Source organism: Triticum dicoccoides, chromosome 4A, assembly GCF_002162155.2.
Source record: "Triticum dicoccoides isolate Atlit2015 ecotype Zavitan chromosome 4A, WEW_v2.0, whole genome shotgun sequence".
NCBI lineage: Eukaryota > Viridiplantae > Streptophyta > Magnoliopsida > Poales > Poaceae > Triticum > Triticum dicoccoides.
The window spans coordinates 560,111,447-560,132,300 of NC_041386.1; positions in this window are offsets into that span (position 1 = coordinate 560,111,447).

A 20,854-nucleotide genomic window follows, 5' to 3' on the forward strand; every position below is an offset into this window, starting at 1 on the left:
TTTTGATGAGGTGAGGGAGGATGTGGTTGCTTTCAAGATAATAAGGGGTTTTCTGCAAAGTATATCTTGGGATGCCTTGGGCATCCTCAAGCTTGAGCTTTTGTGTCTCCTTAATTCCTCTTATATCACGGTCTCCCTAAATCTCAAAAGCTTCATCCACACAAAACTCAACAAGGACTCGTGAGATAAGTTAGTATATACCATTGCAAAAACCTTATCATACACTACTGTAGCAAATCAATAAAATTATTATTCAACATTGCATACTAAATGCCTCTGCATATTTAATATTCCTATCCTCAAATAGAATCATTAAAGAAGCAAACATATGCAAACAATGCAAACATAACAGCAATCTGCCTAAACAGGATAGTCTGTAAAGAATGCTGCAATATCCATACTTCCCTAGCTCCAAAAATTATGAAAGAAAATTCCCACTGTATTAAATTTAGCAGATCTTAATATGCAAAAGGTTTCAACATTTTATCGCATTCTGACTTTTCTAGGGAATTATTGCAACAGCGGTAAACTTTCTGTTTTCAAACAGCAACATGTGGACTTCTAAAATAGGCATTGTAAAGGCTATCAATGCCACTTTTATTGGAATAAAAGATGCAAAACATTGTTCTAAATAACAGCAAGCAAATCCTAACAAAATAAATTGACGCTCCAAGCAAAACACATATCATGTGGTGAATAAAAATATAGCTCCAAGTAAAGTTACCGATGAACGAAGACGAAAGAGGGGATGCCTTCCGGGGCATCCCCAAGCTTAGGCTCTTGGCTATCCTTGAATATTACCTTGGGGTGCCTTGAGAATCCCCAAGCTTAGGCTCTTGCTACTCATTATTCCATAGTCCATCGAATCCTTACCCAAAACTTGAAAACTTCACAACACAAAACTTAACAGAAAAGTCGTAAGCTCCGTTAGTATAAGAAAATAAATCACCACCTCAAGTTACTTTAATGAAATTATTCTTTATTTATATTGGTGTTAAACCTACTGTATTACAACTTCTATATGGTTTATAAACTATTTTACTAGCCATAGATTCATCAAAATAAGCAAACAACACACAAAAAACAGAATCTGTCAAAAACAGAACAGTCTGTAGTAATCTGAATCAAACGTATACTTATGGAACTCATAAAATTCTAAACTAAACTGATGGACCTGAGGAATGTATCTATTAATCATCTGCAAAAGGAATTAACTAAATAACACTCTCTAAATAAAAATGGCAGCAATTCTCATGAGCGCTAACGTTTCTGTTTTTGACAGCATGATCAACAAGACTTTCCCAAAGGTTCTACTTGGCACAAACACTAATTAAAAGCATAAAACCACATCTAAACAGAGTCTAGATGAATTATTTATTACTAAACAGGCCAAAAAGCAAGGAACAAAAATAAAGTTGGGTTGCCTCCCAACAAGCGCTATCGTTTAACGCCCCTAGCTAGGCATGATGATTTCAATGATGCTCACATAAAAGATAAGAATTGAAACATAAAGAGAGCATCATGAAGAATATGACTAGCACATTTAAGTCTAACATACTTCCTATGCATAGGGATTTTGTTATCAAACAACTTGTGGGAAATAATAATCAACTTGCATAGGAAGGTAAAACAAGCATAACTTCAAAATTTTAAGCACATAGAGAGGAAACTTGATATTATTGCAATTCCTACAAGCATATATTCCTCCCTCATAATAATTTTCAGTAGCATCATGAATGAATTTAACAATATAACCAGAACCTAAAGCATTATTTTCATGATCTACATGCATAGAAAATTTACTACTCTCCACATAAGCAAGATTCTTCTCATGAATAATAGTGGGAGGAAACTCAACAAAATAAATATCATGTGATTGAAAAGTAAGCTCAAGATGACAAGTTTCATGGTTATCATTATTCTTTATAGCATACAAGTCCTCACAATAATCATCATAAATATCAACTTTGTTCTCATAATCAATTGGAACCTCTTCCGGAATAACGGATTCATCACAAAACAAAGTCATGACCTCTCCAAATCAACTTTCATCAATATAATCATCATAAATAGGAGGCATGCTTTCATCATAATAAATTTGCACATCAAAACTTGGGGGACTAAAAATATCATCTTCATCAAACGTAGCATCCCCATGCTTGTGGCTTTGCATATCATTAGCATCATGGATATTCAAAGAATTCATACTAACAACATTGCAATCATGCTCATCATTCAAAGATTTAGTGCCAAACATTTTAATGCATTCTTCTTCTAACACTTTGGCACACGAAAGATATTAAAAAGATGAAGAGTATGAGGCAAACTTAATTCCATTTTTTTGTAATTTTCTTTTATAAACTAAACTAGTGATAAAACAAGAAACTAAAAGACTCGATTGCAAGATCTAAAGATATACCTTCAAGCGCTAACCTCCCCGGCAACGGCGCCAGAAAAGAGCTTGATGTCTACTACACAACCTTCTTCTTGTAGACGTTGTTGGGCATCCAAGTGCAGAGGTTTGTAGGACAGTAGCAAATTTCCCTCAAGTGGCTGACCTAAGGTTTATCAATCCATAGGAGGCGTAGGATGAAGATGGTCTCTCTTAAGCAACCCTGCAACCAAATAACAAAGAGTCTCTTGTGTCCCCAACATACCCAATACAATGGTAAATTGTATAGGTGCACTAGTTCGGCGAAGAGATGGTGATACAAGTGCAATATGGATAGTAGATAATGGTTTTTGTAATCTTAAAATATAAAAACAGCAAGGTAACGAATCATAAAAGTGAGCGTAAACGGTAATGCAATGATGGTAAACAAGGCCTAGGGTTCATACTTTCACTAGTGCAAGTCCTCTCAACAATGATAACATAATTGGATCACATAACTATCCCTCAACATGCAACAAAGAGTCACTCCAAAGTCACTAATAGCGGAGAACGAACGAAGAGATTATGGTAGGGTACGAAACCACCTCAAAGTTATTCTTTCCAATCAATCTGTTGGGCTATTCCTATAAGTGTCACAAATAGCCCTAGAGTTCGTACTAGAATAACACCTTAAGACACAAATCAACCAAAACCCTAATGTCACCTAGATACTCCAATGTCACCTCAAGTATCCGTGGGTATGATTATACGATATGCATCACACAATCTCAGATTCATCTATTCAACCAACACAAAGGACCTCAAAGAGTGCCCCAAATTCCTACCGGAGAATCACGACGAAAACGTGTGCCAACCCCTATGCATAGGTTCATGGGCGAAACCCGCAAATTGGTCACCAAAACATACATCAAGTGAAACACGTGATATCCCATTGTCACCACAGATATCCACGGCAAGACATACATCAAGTGTTCTCAAATTTTTAAAGACTCAATCCGATAAGATAATTTCAAAGGGGAAACTCAATTCATTACAAGAGAGTAGAGGGGGGAAGAAACATCATAGGATCCAAATATAATAGCAAAGCTCGCGATACATCAAGATCATACCATCTCAAGAACACGAGAGAGAGAGAGAGAGAGAGATCAAACACATACCTACCGGTACATACCCTCAACCCCGAGGGAGAACTACTCCTTCCTCGTCATGGAGAGCACCGGGATGATGAAGATGACCACCGGAGAAGGATTGCCCCCTCCGGCAGGGTGCCGGAATGGGTCTAGATTGGTTTTCGGTGGCTACGGAGGCTCCTGGCAGCGGAACTCCCGATCTAATCTCCGTTCTGGAAGTTTTAGGTTACGTAGGTATGTATGGGTGCAGGAGGTGCGTCGGAGGAGCTACGGGGGCCCCACGAGGCAGGGGCCACGCCCTAGGGGAGGCGCCCCCCACCCTCATGAGCACCTCCTATATCTCCCGACATGGAGTCCAAGTCTATCTGGTGGCTTCCGTTCCAAAAATAACTTCTCTAGTTGATTTCGTTCCGTTTCGACTCCGTTTGATATTCCTTTTCTTTGAAACACTGAAATAGGCATAAAACAACAAATCTGGGCTGGGCCTCCGGTTAATAGGTTAGTCCCAAAAATAATATAAAAGTGGAAAATAAAGCCCAATATTGCCCAAAATAGTAGATAATATAGCATGGAGCAATAAAAAATTATAGATATGTTGGAGACGTATCAAGCATCCCCAAGCTTAATTCCTGCTCGTCCTCGAGTAGGTAAATGATAAAAAGATAATTTTTGATGTGGAATGCTAGTTGGCATAATTTCAATGTAATTCTTCTTAATTGTGATATGAATATTCAGATATGAAAGATTCAAGACAAAAGTTCATATTGACATAAAAATACTAATACTTCAAGCATACTAACTAAGCAATCATGTCTTCTCAAAATAACATGGCCAAAGAACGTTATCCCTACAAAATCATATAGTCTGGCTATGCTCTATCTTCATCACACAAAATATTTAAATCATGCACAACCCCGATGACAAGCCAAGTAATTGTTTCACACTTTTGATGTTCTCAAACTTTTTCAATCTTCACGCAATACATGAGCGTGAGCCATGGACATAACACTATAGGTGGAATATAATGGTGGTTGTGGAGAAGACAAAAAGGAGAAGACAGTCTCACATCAACTAGGCGTATCAACGGGCTATGGAGATGCCCATCAATAGATATCAATGTGAGTGAGTAGGGATTGCCATGCAACGGATGCACTAGAGCTATAAGTGTATGAAAGCTCAAAAAGAAACTAAGTGGGTGTGCATCCAACTTGCCTGCTCATGAAGACCTAGGGCATTTTGAGGAAGCCCATCATTGGAATATACAAGCCAAGTTCTATAATGAAAGATTCCCACTAGTATATGGAAGTGACAACATAGGAGACTCTATCATGAAGATCATGGTCCTACTTTGAAGCACAAGTGTGGTAAAAGGATAGTAGCATTGTCCCCATTTTTTTATTTGGCCTTTCTTTTTTATGGCCTTTCTCTTTTTTTGGGATAATGCTCTATTGAATGATGATCATCACACTTCTATTTATTTACAACTCAATGATACAACTCGATACTAGAACAAAGTATGACTCTATATGAATGCCTCCGATGGTGTACCGGGATGTGCAATGGTGCATGAGTGACATGTATGAAAGAATTATGGATGGTGGCTTTGCCACAAATACGATGTCAACTACATGATCACGCAAAGCAATATGACAATGATGAAGCGTGTCATAATAAACAAAACGGTGGAAAGTTGCATGGTAATATATCTCAGAATGGCTATGGAAATGCCATAATAGGTAGGTATGGTGGATGTTTTGAGGAAGTTTTATGGTGGGTGTATGGTACCGGCGAAAGTTGCGCGGTACTAGAGAGGCTAGCAATGGTGGAAGGGTGAGAGTGCGTATAATCCATGGACTCAACATTAGTCATAAAGAACTCACATACTTATTGCAAAAATCTATTAGTTATCGAAACAAAGTACTACACGCATGCTCCTAGGGGGATAGATTGGTAGGAAAAGACCATCGCTCGTCCCTGACCACCACTCATAAGGAAGGAAATCAATAAATAAATCATGCTCCGACTTCATCACATAACGGTTCACCATACGTGCATGCTACGGGAATCACAAACTTCAACACAAGTATTTCTCAAATTCACAACTACTCAACTAGCATGACTCTAATACCACCATCCTCATATCTCAAAACAATCATCAAGTATCAAACTTCTCATAGTATTCAATGCACTCATAAGAGAATTTTATTATTCTCGAATACCTAGCATATTAGGATTTTAAGCAAATTACCATGCTATTTAAGACTCTCAAAATAATATAAGTGAAGCGTGAGAGTTCATCTATTTCTTAAAAATAAAACTACCACCATGCTCTAAAAGATATAAGTGAAGCACTAGAGCAAATGACAAACTACTCCGAAAGATATAAGTGAAGATCAATGAGTAGTCGAATAATTATGCAACTATGTGAAGACTCTCTAACATTTAATAATTTCAGATCTTTGTATTCTATTCATACAGCAAGAAAATCAAAATAAAATGACATTCTAAGAATAGCAAACATCATGTGAAGAAGCAAAAAAACTTAGGATCAACCGGTACTAACCGATAGTTGTTGAAGATGAAAGGTGGGATGCCAACCGGGGCATCCCCAAGCTTAGATGCTTGAGACTTCTAGAAATATTATCTTGGGGTGCCTTGGGCATCCCCAAGCTTGAGCTTTTGTGTCTCCTTAATTCCTCTCATATCACGGTCTCCCTAAATCTCAAAAGCTTCATCCACACAAAACTCAACAAGGACTCGCGAGATAAGTTAGTATAAACCATTGCAAAAACCTTATCATACACTACTGTAGCAAATCAATAAAATTATTATTCAACATTTCATACTAAATTCCTCTGCATATTTAATATTCCTATCCTCAAATAGAATCATTAAAGAAGCAAACATATGCAAACAATGCAAACATAACAGCAATCTGCCTAAACAGGATAGTCTGTAAAGAATGCTGCAATATCCATACTTCCCTAGCTCCAAAAATTATGAAAGAAAATTCCCACTGTAGTAAATTTATCAGAGCTTAATATGCAAAATGTTTCAACATTTTATCGCATTCTGAATTTTCTAGGGAATTATTGCAACAGCGGTAAACTTTCTGTTTTCAAACAGCAACATGTGGACTTCTAAAATAGGCATAGTAAAGGCTATCAATGCCACTTTTATTGGAATAAAAGATGCAAAACATTGTTCTAAATAACAGAAAGAAAATCCTAACAAAATAAATTGACGCTCCAAGCAAAACACATATCATGTGGTGAATAAAAATATAGCTCCAAGTAAAGTTAGCGACGAACGAAGACGAAAGAGGGGATGCCTTCCGGGGCATCCCCAAGCTTAGGCTCTTGGCTATCCTTGAATATTACCTTGGGGTTCCTTGGGCTTCCCCAAGATTAGGCTCTTGCCACTCCTTATTCCATAGTCCATCGAATCCTTACCCAAAACTTGAAAACTTCACAACACAAAACTTAACAGAAAACTCGTAAGCTCTGTTAGTATAAGAAAATAAATCACCACTTCAAGTTACTGTAATGAACTTATTCTTTATTTATATTGGTGTTAAACCTACTGTATTCCAACTTCTCTATGGTTTATAAACTATTTTACTAGCCATAGATTCATCAAAATAAGCAAACAACACACAAAAAACAGAATATGTCAAAAACAGAACAGTCTGTAGTAATCTGAATAAAACGTATACTTATGGACCTAATAAAATTCTAAAATAAATTGGTGGACCTGAGGAATTCATATATTAATCATATTCAAAAAGAATTAACTAAATATCACTCTCTAAATAAAAATGGCAGCAATTCTCGTGAGTGCTAAAGTTTCTGTTTTTGACAGCATGATCAACAAGACTTTCCCAAAGTCTTCCCAAAGGTTCTACTTGGCACAAACACTAATTAAAAGCATAAAACCACATATAAACAGATGCTAGATGAATTATTTATTACTAAACAGGAACAAAAAGCAAGAAACAAAAATAAAGTTGGGTTGCGTCCCAACAAGCGCTATCGTTTAACTCCCCTAGCTAGGCATGATGATTTCAATGATGCTCACATAAAAGATAAGAATTGAAACATAAAGAGAGCATCATGAAGAATATGACTAGCACATTTAAGTATAACATACTTCCTATGCATAGGGATTTTGTGATCAAACAACTTGTGGGAAAAAATAATCAACTTGCATAGGAAGGTAAAACAAGCATAACTTCAAAATTTTAAGCACATAGAGAGGAAACTTGATATTATTGCAATTCCTACAAGCATATATTCCTCCCTCATAATAATTTTCAGTAGCATCATGACTGAATTCAACAATATAACCAGAACCTAAAGCATTATTTTCATGATCTACATGCATAGAAAATTTACTACTCTCCACATAAGCAAGATTCTTCTCATGAATAATAGTGGGAGGAAACTCAACAAAATAACTATCATGTGATTGAAAAGTAAGCTCAAGATGACAAGTTTCATGGTTATCATTATTCTTTATAGCATACAAGTCATCACAATAATCATCATAAATATCAACTTTGTTCTCATAATCAATTGGAATCTCTTCCGGAATAACGGATTCATCACAAAACAAAGTCATGACCTCTCCAAATCAACTTTCATCAATATAATCATCATAAATAGGAGGCATGCTTTCATCATAATAAATTTGCACATCAAAACTTGGGGGACTAAAAATATCATCTTCATCAAACGTAGCATCCCCATGCTTGTGGCTTTGCATATCATTAGCATCATGGATATTCAAAGAATTCATACTAACAACATTGCAATCATGCTCATCATTCAAAGATTTAGTGCCAAACATTTTAATGCATTCTTCTTCTAACACTTTGGCACACGAAAGATATTAAAAAGATGAAGAGTATGAGGCAAACTTAATTCCATTTTTTTGTAATTTTCTTTTATAAACTAAACTAGTGATAAAACAAGAAACTAAAAGACTCGATTGCAAGATCTAAAGATATACCTTCAAGCGCTAACCTCCCCGGCAACGGCGCCAGAAAAGAGCTTGATGTCTACTACACAACCTTCTTCTTGTAGAGGTTGTTGGGCCTCCAAGTGCAGAGGTTTGTAGGACAGTAGCAAATTTCCCTCAAGTGGATGACCTAAGGTTTATCAATCCGTAGGAGGCGTAGGATGAAGATGGTCTCTCTCAAGCAACCCTGCAACCAAATAACAAAGAGTCTCTTGTGTCCCCAACATACCCAATACAATGGTAAATTGTATAGGTGCACTAGTTCGGCGAAGAGATGGTGATACAAGTGCAATATGGATAGTAGATAATGGTTTTTGTAATCTGAAAATATAAAAACAGCAAGGTAACGAATCATAAAGTGAGCGTAAACGGTAATGCAATGATGGTAAACAAGGCCTAGGGTTCATACTTTCACTAGTGCAAGTCCTCTCAACAATGATAACATAATTGGATCACATAACTATCCCTCAACATGCAACAAGGAGTCACTCCAAAGTCACTAATAGCGGAGAACGAACGAAGATATTATGGTAGGGTACGAAACCACCTCAAAGTTATTCTTTCCAATCAATCTGTTGGGCTATTCCTATAAGTGTCACAAACAGCCCTAGAGTTCGTACTAGAATAACACCTTAAGACACAAATCAACCAAAACCCTAATGTCACCTAGATACTCCAATGTCACCTCAAGTATCCGTGGGTATGATTATACGATATGCATCACACAATCTCAGATTCATCTATTCAACCAACACAAAGGACCACAAAGAGTGCCCCAAAGTTCCTACCGGAGAATCACGATGAAAACGTGTGCCAACCCCTATGCATAGGTTCATGGGAGAAACCCGCAAGTTGGTCACCAAAACATACATCAAGTGAAACACGTGATATCCCATTGTCACCACAGATATCCACGGCAAGACATACATCAAGTGTTCTCAATTTTTTAAAGACTCAATCCGATAAGATAACGTCAAAGGGGAAACTCAATTCATTACAAGAGAGTAGAGGGGGGAAGAAAAATCATAGGATCCAAATATAATAGCAAAGCTCGTGATACATCAAGATCGTACCATCTCAAGAACACGAGAGAGAGAGAGAGAGAGAGAGAGAGATCAAACACATAGCTACTGGTACATACCCTCAGCCCCGAGGGAGAACTACTCCCTCCTCATCATGGAGAGCACCGGGATGATGAAGATGGCCACCGGAGAAGGATTGCCCCCTCCGGCAGGGTGCTGGAATGGGTCTAGATTGGTTTTCGGTGGCTACGGAGGCTCCTGGCGGCGGAACTCCCGATCTAATCTCCGTTCTGGAAGTTTTAGGTTACGTAGGTATATATGGGTGCAGGAGGTACGTCGGAGGAACTACGGGGGCCCCACGAGGCAGGGGGCCGCCCCCACCCTCGTGAGCACCTCCCATATCTCTTGACGTGGAGTCCAAGTCTATCTGGTGGCTTTCGTTCCAAAAATAACTTCTCCAGTTGATTTCGTTTCGTTTCGACTCCGTTTGATTTTCCTTTTCTTCGAAACACTGAAAATAGGCATAAAACAGCAAATCTGGGCTGGGCCTCTGGTTAATAGGTTAGTCTCAAAAATAATATAAAATTGGAAAATAAAGCCCAATATTGCCCAAAACAGTAGATATATATAGCATGGAGCAATCAAAAATTATAGATACGTTGGAGACGTATCAGGCGGCTATCCATGCTACCTCTTGAGCACTGCGTTGGATTTCCCCGAAGAGGAAGGGATGATGCAGCAAAGTAGCGTAAGTATTCTATGGTGGGTGAACAAATTACTGCTGAGCAATTGACAGAATTGAGCATAGTTATGAGAATATCTAGGTATGATCATGTATATAGGCATCACGTCCGAGATAAGTAGACCGAAACGATTCTGCATCTACTACTATTACTCCACTCATCGGCTGTTATCCAGCATGCATCTAGAGTATTAAGTTTAAAACAGAGTAACGCCTTAAGCAAGATGACATGATGTAGAGGGATACTTTCATGCAAGATGATAAAAAACCCATCTTGTTATCCTTGATAGCAACAATATAATACGTGCCTTGCTGCCCCTTCTGTCACTGGGAAAGGACACCGCAAGATTGAACCCAAAGCTAAGCACTTCTCCCATGGCAAGAACAACCAATCTAGTAGGCCAAACCAAACTGATAATTCGAAGAGACTTGCAAAGATAACCAATCATACATAAAAGAATTCAGAGAAGATTCAAATATTATTCATAGATAGACTTGATCATAAACCCACAATTCGTCGATCTCAACAAATACACCGCAAAAAGACGATTACATCGAATAGATCTCCACGAGAGAGGGGGGGAACATTGTATTGAGATCCAAAAAGAGATAAGAAGCCATCTAGCTACTAGCTATGGACCCGTAGGTCTGAGGTAAACTACTCACACTTCATCGGAGGGGCTTGGATGATGATGTAGAAGCCCTCCGTGATTGATGCCTCCTCCGACGGAGCTCCGGAACATGCCCCAAGATGGGATCTCGTGGATACAGAAAGTTGCGATGGTGGAATTAGGTTTTTGGCTCCGTCCTCGATTGTTTGGGGGTACGTGCATATATATAGGAGGAGGAAGTACGTAGGTGGAGCTTCGAGGGGCCCACAAGGCAGGGGGCGCGCCCTAGGGGGGCGCCCCCTACCCTCGTGAGCACCTCGTAGCTTTCTTGACGGAGGGTCCAAGTCTCCTGGATCTTATCTGATGAGAAAATCACATTTCCGAAGGTTTCATTCCGTTTGGACTCCGTTTGATATTCCTTTTCTTTGAAACCCTAAAACAGGAAAAAAAAAAACAATTCTGAGCTGGGCCTCCGGTTAATAGGTTAGTCCCAAAAATAATATAAAAGTGGAAAACAAAGCCCAATAATGTCTAAAATAGTAGATAATATAGCATGGAGCAATCAAAAATTATAGATACGTTGGAGACGTATCAAGCATCCCCAAGCTTAATTCCTGCTCGTCCTCGAGTAGGTAAATGATAAAAACAGAATTTTTAATGTGGAGTGCTACTTGGCATAATTTCAATGTAAATCTTCTTAATTGTGGTATGAATATTCAGATTCGAAAGATTCAAGACAAAACTTCATATTGATATAAAAATAATAATACTTCAAGCATACTAACAAAGCAATTATGTCTTCTCAAAATATCATGGCCAAAGAAAGCTATCCCTACAAAGTCATATAGTCTGGCTATGCTCTATCTTCACCACACAAAGTATTTAAATCATGCACAACCCCGATGACAAGCCAAGCAATTGTTTCATACTTTTGACATTTTCAAAACTTTTTCGATCTTCACGCAATACATGAGCATGAGCCATGGATATATCACTATAGGTGGAATAGAATGGTGGTTGTGGAGAAGACAAAAAGGGAGAAGATAGTCTCACATCAACTAGGCGTATCAACGGGCTATGGAGATGCCCATCAATAGATATCAATGTGAGTGAGTAGGGATTGCCATGCAACGGATGCACTAGAGCTATAAGTATATGAAAGCTCAAAAGAAACTAAGTGGGTGTGCATCCTACTTGCTTGCTCACGAAGACCTAGGGCATTTTGAGGAAGCCCATTATTGGAATATACAAGCCAAGTTCTATAATGAAAAATTCCCACTAGTATATGAAAGTGACATAATGAGAGACTCTTTATCATGAAGATCATGGTGCTACTTTGAAGCACAAGTGTGGTAAAAGGATAGTAACATTGTCCCTTCTCTCTTTCTCTCTCATTTTTTATTTTTTTTATTTGGGCCTTTCTCCTTTTTTGGCCTCTTTTTTTCGTCCGGAGTCTCATCCCGACTTGTGGGGGAATCATAGTCTCCATCATCCTTTCGTCACTGGGACAATGCTCTAATAATGATGATCATCACACTTTTATATACTTACAACTCATGAATTACAACTCGATTCTTAGAACAAAATATGACTCTATATGAATGCCTCCGGCGGTGTACCGAGATGTGAGATGAATCAAGAGTGACATGTATGAAAGAATTATGAATGGTGGCTTTGCCACAAATACGATGTCAACTACATGATCATGCTAGCAATATGACAATGATGGAGCGTGTCATGATGAACGGAACGGTGGAAAGTTGCGTGGCAACATATCTCGGAATGGCTATCGAAATGCCATGATAGGTAGGTATGGTGGCTGTTTTGAGGAAGGTATTTGGTGGGTGTATGATACCGGCGAAAAGTGTGCGGTATTAGAGAGACTAGCAATGGTGGAAGGAAGGAAAGTGCGTATAATCCATGGACTCAACATTAGTCATAAAGAACTCATATACTTATTGCAAAAATCTAGAAGTTATCATAGCAAAGTATTACATGCATGCTCCTAGGGGAATAGATTGGTAGGAAAAGACCATCGCTCGTCCCCGACTGCCACTCATAAGGAAGACAATCAATAAATAAATCATGCTCTGACTTCATCACATAACGGTTCACCATATGTGCATGCTACGGGAATCGCAAACTTTAATACAATCATTTCTCAAATTCACAACTACTCAACTAGCACGACTCTAATATCACCATCCTCATATCTCAAAACAATTATCAAGCATCAATTTCTTCTTAGTATTCAACACACTCACACGAATTTTTTTATTATTAATCTTGCATACCAAGCATTTTAGGTTTTTAAGCAAATTACCATGCTATTAAGACTCTCAAAATAACCTAAGTGAAGCATGAGAGATCAATAGTTTCTATAAAACAAATCCACCACCGTGCTCTAAAAGATATAAGTGAAGCACTAGAGCAAAACTATAAAGCTCAAAAGATATAAGTGAAGTACATAGAGTATTCTTTCAAATTCCAAATCATGTATGGCTCTCTCAAAAGGTGTGTACAGAAAGTATTATTGTGTTAAACTCATAAGCGAAGACTCAAATCATAAAAGACGATCCAAGCAAAACACATATCATGTGGTGAATAAAAATATAGCTCCAAGTAAAGTTACCAATAGAAGTAGACGAAAGGGGGGATGCCTTCCGGGGCATCCCCAAGCTTTTGATTTTATGTGTCCTTAGATTATCTTGGTGGTGCCATGGGAATCCCCAAGCTTAGGCTCTTGACACTCCTTGTTCCATAATCCATCAAATCTTTACCCAAAACTTGAAAACTTCACAACACAAAACTTAAGATAGAAAACTCGTGAGCTCCGTTAGCGAAAGAAAACAAAAGACCACTTCAAGCTACTGTAATGAACTCATTATTTATTTATATGGGTGTTATACCTACTTTATTCCAACTTCTCTATGGGTTATAAACTATTTTACTAGCCATAGATTCATCAAAATAAGCAAACAACACACGAAAAACAGAATCTGTCAAAAACAGAACAGTCTGTAGTAATCTGTAGCTAGCGCAAGATCTGGAACCCCAAAAATTCTAAAATAAATTGCTGGACGTGAGTAATTTATCTATTAATCATATGAAAAACTAATTAACTAAATATCACTTTCCAAATAAAAATGAAAGCAGTTCTCGTGAGCGCTAAAGTTTCTGTTTTTTACAGCAAGTTCAACAAGACTTTCCCCAAGTCTTCCCAACGGTTCTACTTGGCACAAACACTAATTAAAACACAAAAAACACAACCAAAAAAGAGGCTAGATAATTTATTTATTACTAAACAGGAGAAAAAAGCAAGGAATAAAAATAAAATTGGGTTGCCTCCCAACAAGTGCTATCGTTTAACGCCCCTAGCTAGGCATAACAAGCAAGAATAGATCCAGGTATTGCCATCTTTGGTAGGCAATCCATAAGTGGCTCTCATGATAGATTCATATGGTAATTTTATTTTATTTCTAGGGAAGTGTTCCATGCCCTTTTTTAATGGAAATTGAAATCTAATATTCCCTTCCTTCATATCACAATTACACCAACCGTTCTAAGGAAAGGTCTACCAAGAATAATACAGCAAGAAGGATTGCAACCTATATCAAGAACGATAAAATCTACGGGCACATAATTCCTATTTGCAACAATAAGAACATAATTAATTCTTCCCATAGGTTTCTTAATAGTTGAATCCGCAAGATGCAAGTTTAGAGAGCAATCATCAAAATCACGAAAATCTAGTAAATCACACAAAGTTTTGGGAATAGTAGAGACACTAGCACCCAAATCACACAAAGCATAAAACTCATAATTTTTAATTTTAATTTTAGTAGTTGGTTTCCACTCATCATAAAGTTTTCTAGGGATAGAAACTTCCAATTCAAGTTTTTCTTCATAAGATTGCATCAAGGCGTCAACGATATGTTTAGTAAATGCTTTATTTTAACTATAAGCGTGAGGAGATTTTAGCACGGATTGCAACAAGGAAATACAATCAATCAAAGAGAAATTTTCATAGTTAAATTCCTTGAAATCCATAATAGTGGGTTTAGCAACATCCTGGGTTTTAATTTCTTCAATCCCACTTTTATCAAATTTAGCATCAAGATCAACAAATTCCGAATGCTTAGAACGCCTTCTAGGTAAAGGTGGATCATATTCAGTCCCATAATTATCAAGATTCATAGTGCAAAACAAAGATTTAATAGGGTACACATCAATAACTTTTAGATCTTCATCATTATTTTCATAGGAACTAGAAGAACACGCTTTTATAAAGGCATCTTTCTTAGCACGCATCCTAGCGGTTCTTTCTTTGCACTCGTCAATGGAAATTCTCATGGCTTTGAGAAACTCATTGATATCATGCTTAGGTGGAATAGATCTAAGTTTCAAAGAATCAACATCAACAGCAATTCTATCAACGTTCCTAGCCAAATCATCAATCTTAAGTAATTTTTCTTCAATCATAGCATTAAAATTCTTTTGCGAAGAAATAAATTCTTTAATATTAGATTCAAAATCACAGGGCATCTTATTATAATTTCCATAAGAATTGTTGTAGTAATTACCATAATTATTAGAGGGATTACTAGGGTAAGGCCTAGGATTGAAATTTCCTCTATACGCGTTGTTACCAAAATTGTTCCTACCAACAAAATTCACATGCACCTTTTTAGTAGATCTTTCAGTATGCCATTGAGAATAATTAACCATAATATTATCTAGGAGTTTAGTAGCTTCTCCTAAAGTGATTTCCATAAAAGTGCCTCCCGCGGCCGAATCTAAAAGATTTCTAGAAGCAAAATTCAATCCGGCATAAAAATTCTGAACAATCATCCACAAATTCAAACCATGAGTAGGGTAATTACATATCATTAATTTAATTCTCTCCCAAGCTTGAGCAACATGTTCATGATCAAGTTATTTAAAATTCATAATATTGTTTCTAAGAGAGATGATCTTAGCTGGAGGAAAATACTTAGAGATAAAAGCATCTTTGCACTTGTTCCATGAATCAATACTATTTTTAGGCAAAGATGAAAACCAAGCTTTAGCACGATCTCTAAGTGAAAAAGGAAATATCTTCAATTTAACAATATCATTATCGACATCTTTTTTCTTTTGCATGTCACACAAATCAATGAAGCTATTAAGATGTGTAGCGGCATCTTCACTAGGAAGGCCGGAGAACGGATCTTTCATGACAAGATTCAACAAAGCAGTATTAATTTCACAAGATTCAGCATCGGTAAGAGGAGCAATCAGAGTGCTAAGGAAATCATTATTTTTGGTATTGGTGAAGTCACACAATTTAGTATTATCTTGAGACATCGCGACAAACAAGCAAACCAACACGAGCAAACAAAGAGCAAACGGGCAAAAGAGGCAAATAGAGAGGGAGGATAGAGAGAGAGGGCGAATAAAACGGCAAGGGTGAAGTGGGGGAGAGGAAAACGAGAGGCAAATGGAAAATAATGTAATGCGGAAGATAGGGATTGTGATGGCTACTTGGTATGTTGACTTTTAGGCAGACTCCCCGGCAACGGTGCCAGAAATTCTACTTGCTACCTCTTGAGCACTGCGTTGGATTTCCCCGAAGAGGAAGGGATGATGCAGCAAAGTAGCATAAGTATTTCCCTCAGTTTTGAGAACCAAGGTATCAATCCAGTAGGAGGCTATGCTCAAGTCCCTCGTACCTACACAAAAACAATAGCTCAACGCAACCAACGCGCTTAGGGGTTGTCAATCCCTTCACGGTCACTTACGAAAGTGAGATCTGATAGAGATGATAAATAATATTTTTTGGTATTTTTGGTATAGTGATGCAAAGTAAATAAAGTAAAAGCAAAGCAATAGTAAAGTGATGGACATTGATATGATGAGAAAGAGACCCGGGGTCCATAGGTTTCACTAGTGGCTTCTCTCAAGAGCATAAGTATTCTACAGTGGGTGAACAAATTACTGTTGAGCAATTGACAGAATTGAGCATAGTTATGAGAATATCTAGGTATGATCATGTATATAGGCATCACGTCCGAGACAAGTAGACCGAAACGATCCTGCATCTACTACTATTACTCCACTCATTGACCGCTATCCAGCATGCATCTAGAGTATTAAGTTAAAAACAGAGTAACACCTTAAGCAAGATGACATGATGTAGAGGGATAGTTTCATGCAATATGATAAAAAAAAACCATCTTGTTATCCTCGATGGCAACGATACAATACGTGCCTTGCTGCCCCTTCTGTCACTGGGAAAGGACACCGCAAGATCGAACCCAAAGCTAAGCACTTCTCCCATGGCAAGAACAACCAATCTAGTAGGCCAAACCAAATTGATAATTCGAAGAGACTTGCAAAGATAACCAATCATACATAAAAGAATTCAGAGAATATTCAAATATTATTCATAGATAGACTTGATCATAAACCCACAATTCATCGGTCTCAACAAACACACCGCAAAAAGAAGATTACATCAAATAGATCTCCACGAGAGAGGGGGAGAACATTGTATTGAGATCCAAAAAGAGAGAAGAAGCCATCTAGCTACTAGCTATGGACCCGTAGGTCTGAAGTAAACTACTCACACTTCATCAGAGGGGCTTGGATGATGATGTAGAAGCCCTCCATGATCGATGCCTCCTCCGGTGGAGCTCCGGAACAGGCCCCAAGATGGGATCTCGTGGATACAGAAAGTTGCGGCGGTGGAATTAGGTTTTTGGAGCCATCCCCAAGCGTTTGGGGGTACGTGGATATATATAGGAGGAAGAAGTACGTCGGTGGAGCTTCAAGGGGCCCATGAGGCAGGTGGGCACGCCCTAGAGGGGGTCACCCCCTACCCTCGTGAGCACCTCGTGGCTTTCTTGACGGAGGGTCCAAGTCTCCTGGATCTTATTTGATGAGAAAATCATGTTTTCGAAGGTTTCATTCCGTTTGGACTCCGTTTGATATTCCTTTTCTTCGAAACCCTAAAACAGGCAAAAGACAGCAATTCTGGGCTGGGCCTTCGATTAATAGGTTAGTCCCAAAAATAATATAAAAGTGGAAAATAAATCCCAATAATGTCTAAAACAGTAGATAATATAGCGTGGAGCAATAAAAAATTATACATACATTGGAGACGTATCAATCTACCAGCCGGTCGCCAACACCGTCTGGAGACGATCCTAGGCGCCATGCCGTAGGCCAGCGTCGTGGACCATCTGGCACAGCCGCTGGCTGCTCATGCGCATCGCCGCCATGGGTCTGGAGCGGGTACTTTTGCGCGTAGTGTAGGTGCTTAGGCAAATTCTTAGGTGCGTACGATGTGGTAGATGCATTGGAATGGAGGGGCGCCTTTATATGAGGGCAAACTGCGTTGCATTCCCATCGTGTAGCCTCTTTTCCCGGTCCTCCTCCCATTACTTTCCTCATGCATTAATTGAAGGAGGATGCATTGGCCGTTCAACATTTCGGGAACTGCTACTCCCTCCCTTGTCTGCATTAAAGCCGTATCGGGAACTGCGCTGCCTACTTTCAAATTGAATAGTACTGTGCCGCTCGCTGCATGCCCGGCTGAACACGCCTCCCTGCCTCCATTAAACCTGCATGCAAACCGAGAAACCTACTCCGGCCACACGCCTGTTCATGAGCGGGCCGGAATTAAACGCAACACCGACCGAGCTCCTCCCGTCCGCCCTCGGTTTGAACGAGGCCAGATGCCGGCCAAGCTCCAACTGTCCGCCCTCTATTTACACGAGGCCAGACAGACAGCGGGCAAGAATCGCACCCCTCCGCCGCTCCCCCATCTCCTCCTTCACCATTTTCTCCACTCTACCGATGGCCTCTGAGGATCCGTTCTCCGGCATATTACCCGGCTGGGTGTCCCGCCGAGCCCTCCAGATACAGGCGAGGCCACTTGGTGCTTCACCAACCTCACTTGGCCTGACGGAGCTAGTTACCGCCCCAAGAAGGCGCGTAGTTCAGCAACTCGCCACTCCAGTTCAGCTCGGTGAGGAGTGGCGAGTTGCTCCACGCCGACACGGCGGCGAGCACACCGGTACAGGCGTCATCACTGCCATGTCGTACCGCACCACTAGTGTCTGTGGGCGCGCCTCCTGTGCCTGCGGCAGCGCCATGCAGGAAGAGACAAAAGCCGGGTGTGTGGAGAGCGACGAGTCGGTGGCCAGCTTCTCCGTGTCCACCGCCATCATCGAGAAGTAGAACACGGGAGGCCGCCAGCACTTGGGTCCCAGGAAGGCCACCGCCGAGGCGACGACTGCGCATTCATGTGGTTTCTTTGCTGCTTCGTCTCTTCCGAGGACCTTCGTCGACCCCGCAAGTGTCTGCCAGACATGAGGAAGACAAAGGGATCCACAGGCGGCCATTTAGATTTTGTACTCCTCTCCAGCTGGCGGGAAATATTTGTTCTAAGAATGGATAAATTGTATGTATCTATAACTAAAATAAGTCTAGATACATCCATTTCTAGGACAAGTATTTCCGGACGGAGGGAGTATTAATTATACCAAGAGAGCCGGATTGGCACCGCTTAGTTCATGTAAATGTAATGAAATCCATAATGTTTATATGAAGATCCGGCTTTTTTTATATGAAATCCTTCATGCTTATATGAAATCAGTCCATGTTTGCATGAATTTCATCCTGTTGGTTAGAGTTGTGAAAATGTATGCCGCTGGCATTTGATGTCGTCCTCCACAGAAGGAAGCGAGAGGAAATTTGCCGGCCGCCGTTGGAGATGCTCTTATGCTAGAAATAGAGTTGACATCCAATCCATTTGAGTTAATTGCATGTATGATTGTCCCTCTATAAAAAGTTAATTGCATGTACAGTGTACACGTGGCTTGATTGTCCCTCTATAAAAAGAAACAAGTGAAGGAAATATGCCCTAGAGGCAATAATAAAGTTATTATATATTTCCTTATATCATGATAAAAGTTTATTATTCATGATAGAATTGTATTAAGCGGAAACATAATACATGTGTGAATACATAGACAAACAGAGTGTCACTAGTATGCCTCTACTAGACTAGCTTGTTAATCAAAGATGGTTATGTTTCCTAACCATGGACAAAGAGTTGTCATTTGATTAACAGGATCACATCATTAGTTGAATGATCTAATTGACATGACCCATTCCATTAGCTTAGCACCCGATCGTTTAGTATGTTGCTATTGCTTTCTTCATGACTTATACATGTTCCTATGACTATGAGATTATGCAACTCCTGTTTGCCAGAGGAACACTTTCTGTGCTACCAAACGTCACAACGTAACTGGGTGATTATAAAGGAGCTCTACATGTGTCTCCAAAGGTACATGTTGGGTTGGCGTATTTCGAGATTAGGATTTGTCACTCCAATTGTCGAAGAGGTATCTCTGGGCCCTCTCGGTAATGCACATCACTTAAGCCTTGCAAGCATTGCAACTAATGAGTTAGTTGCGGGATGATGTATTACAGAACGAGTAAAGAGACTTGCCGGTAATGAGATTGAACTAGGTATGGGATACCGACGATCGAATCTCGAACAAGTAACATACCGATGACAAAGGGAACAACGTATGTTGTTATGCGGTCTGACCAATCAAAGATATTCGTAGAATATGTAGGAGCCAATATGAGCATCCAGTTTCCGCTATTGGTTATTGACCGGAGACATGTCTCGGTCATGTCTACATTGTTCTCGAACCCGTACGGTCCGCACGCTTAAGGTTACGATGATAGTTATATTATGAGTTTATACATTTTGATGTACCGAAGGTTGTTCGGAGTCCCGGATGTGATCACGGACATGACGAGGAGTCTCGAAATGGTCGAGACATAAAGATTGATATATTGGAAGCCTATGTTTGGATATCGGAAGTGTTCCAGGTGAAATCGGGATTTTACCGGAGTACCGGGAGGTTACCGGAACC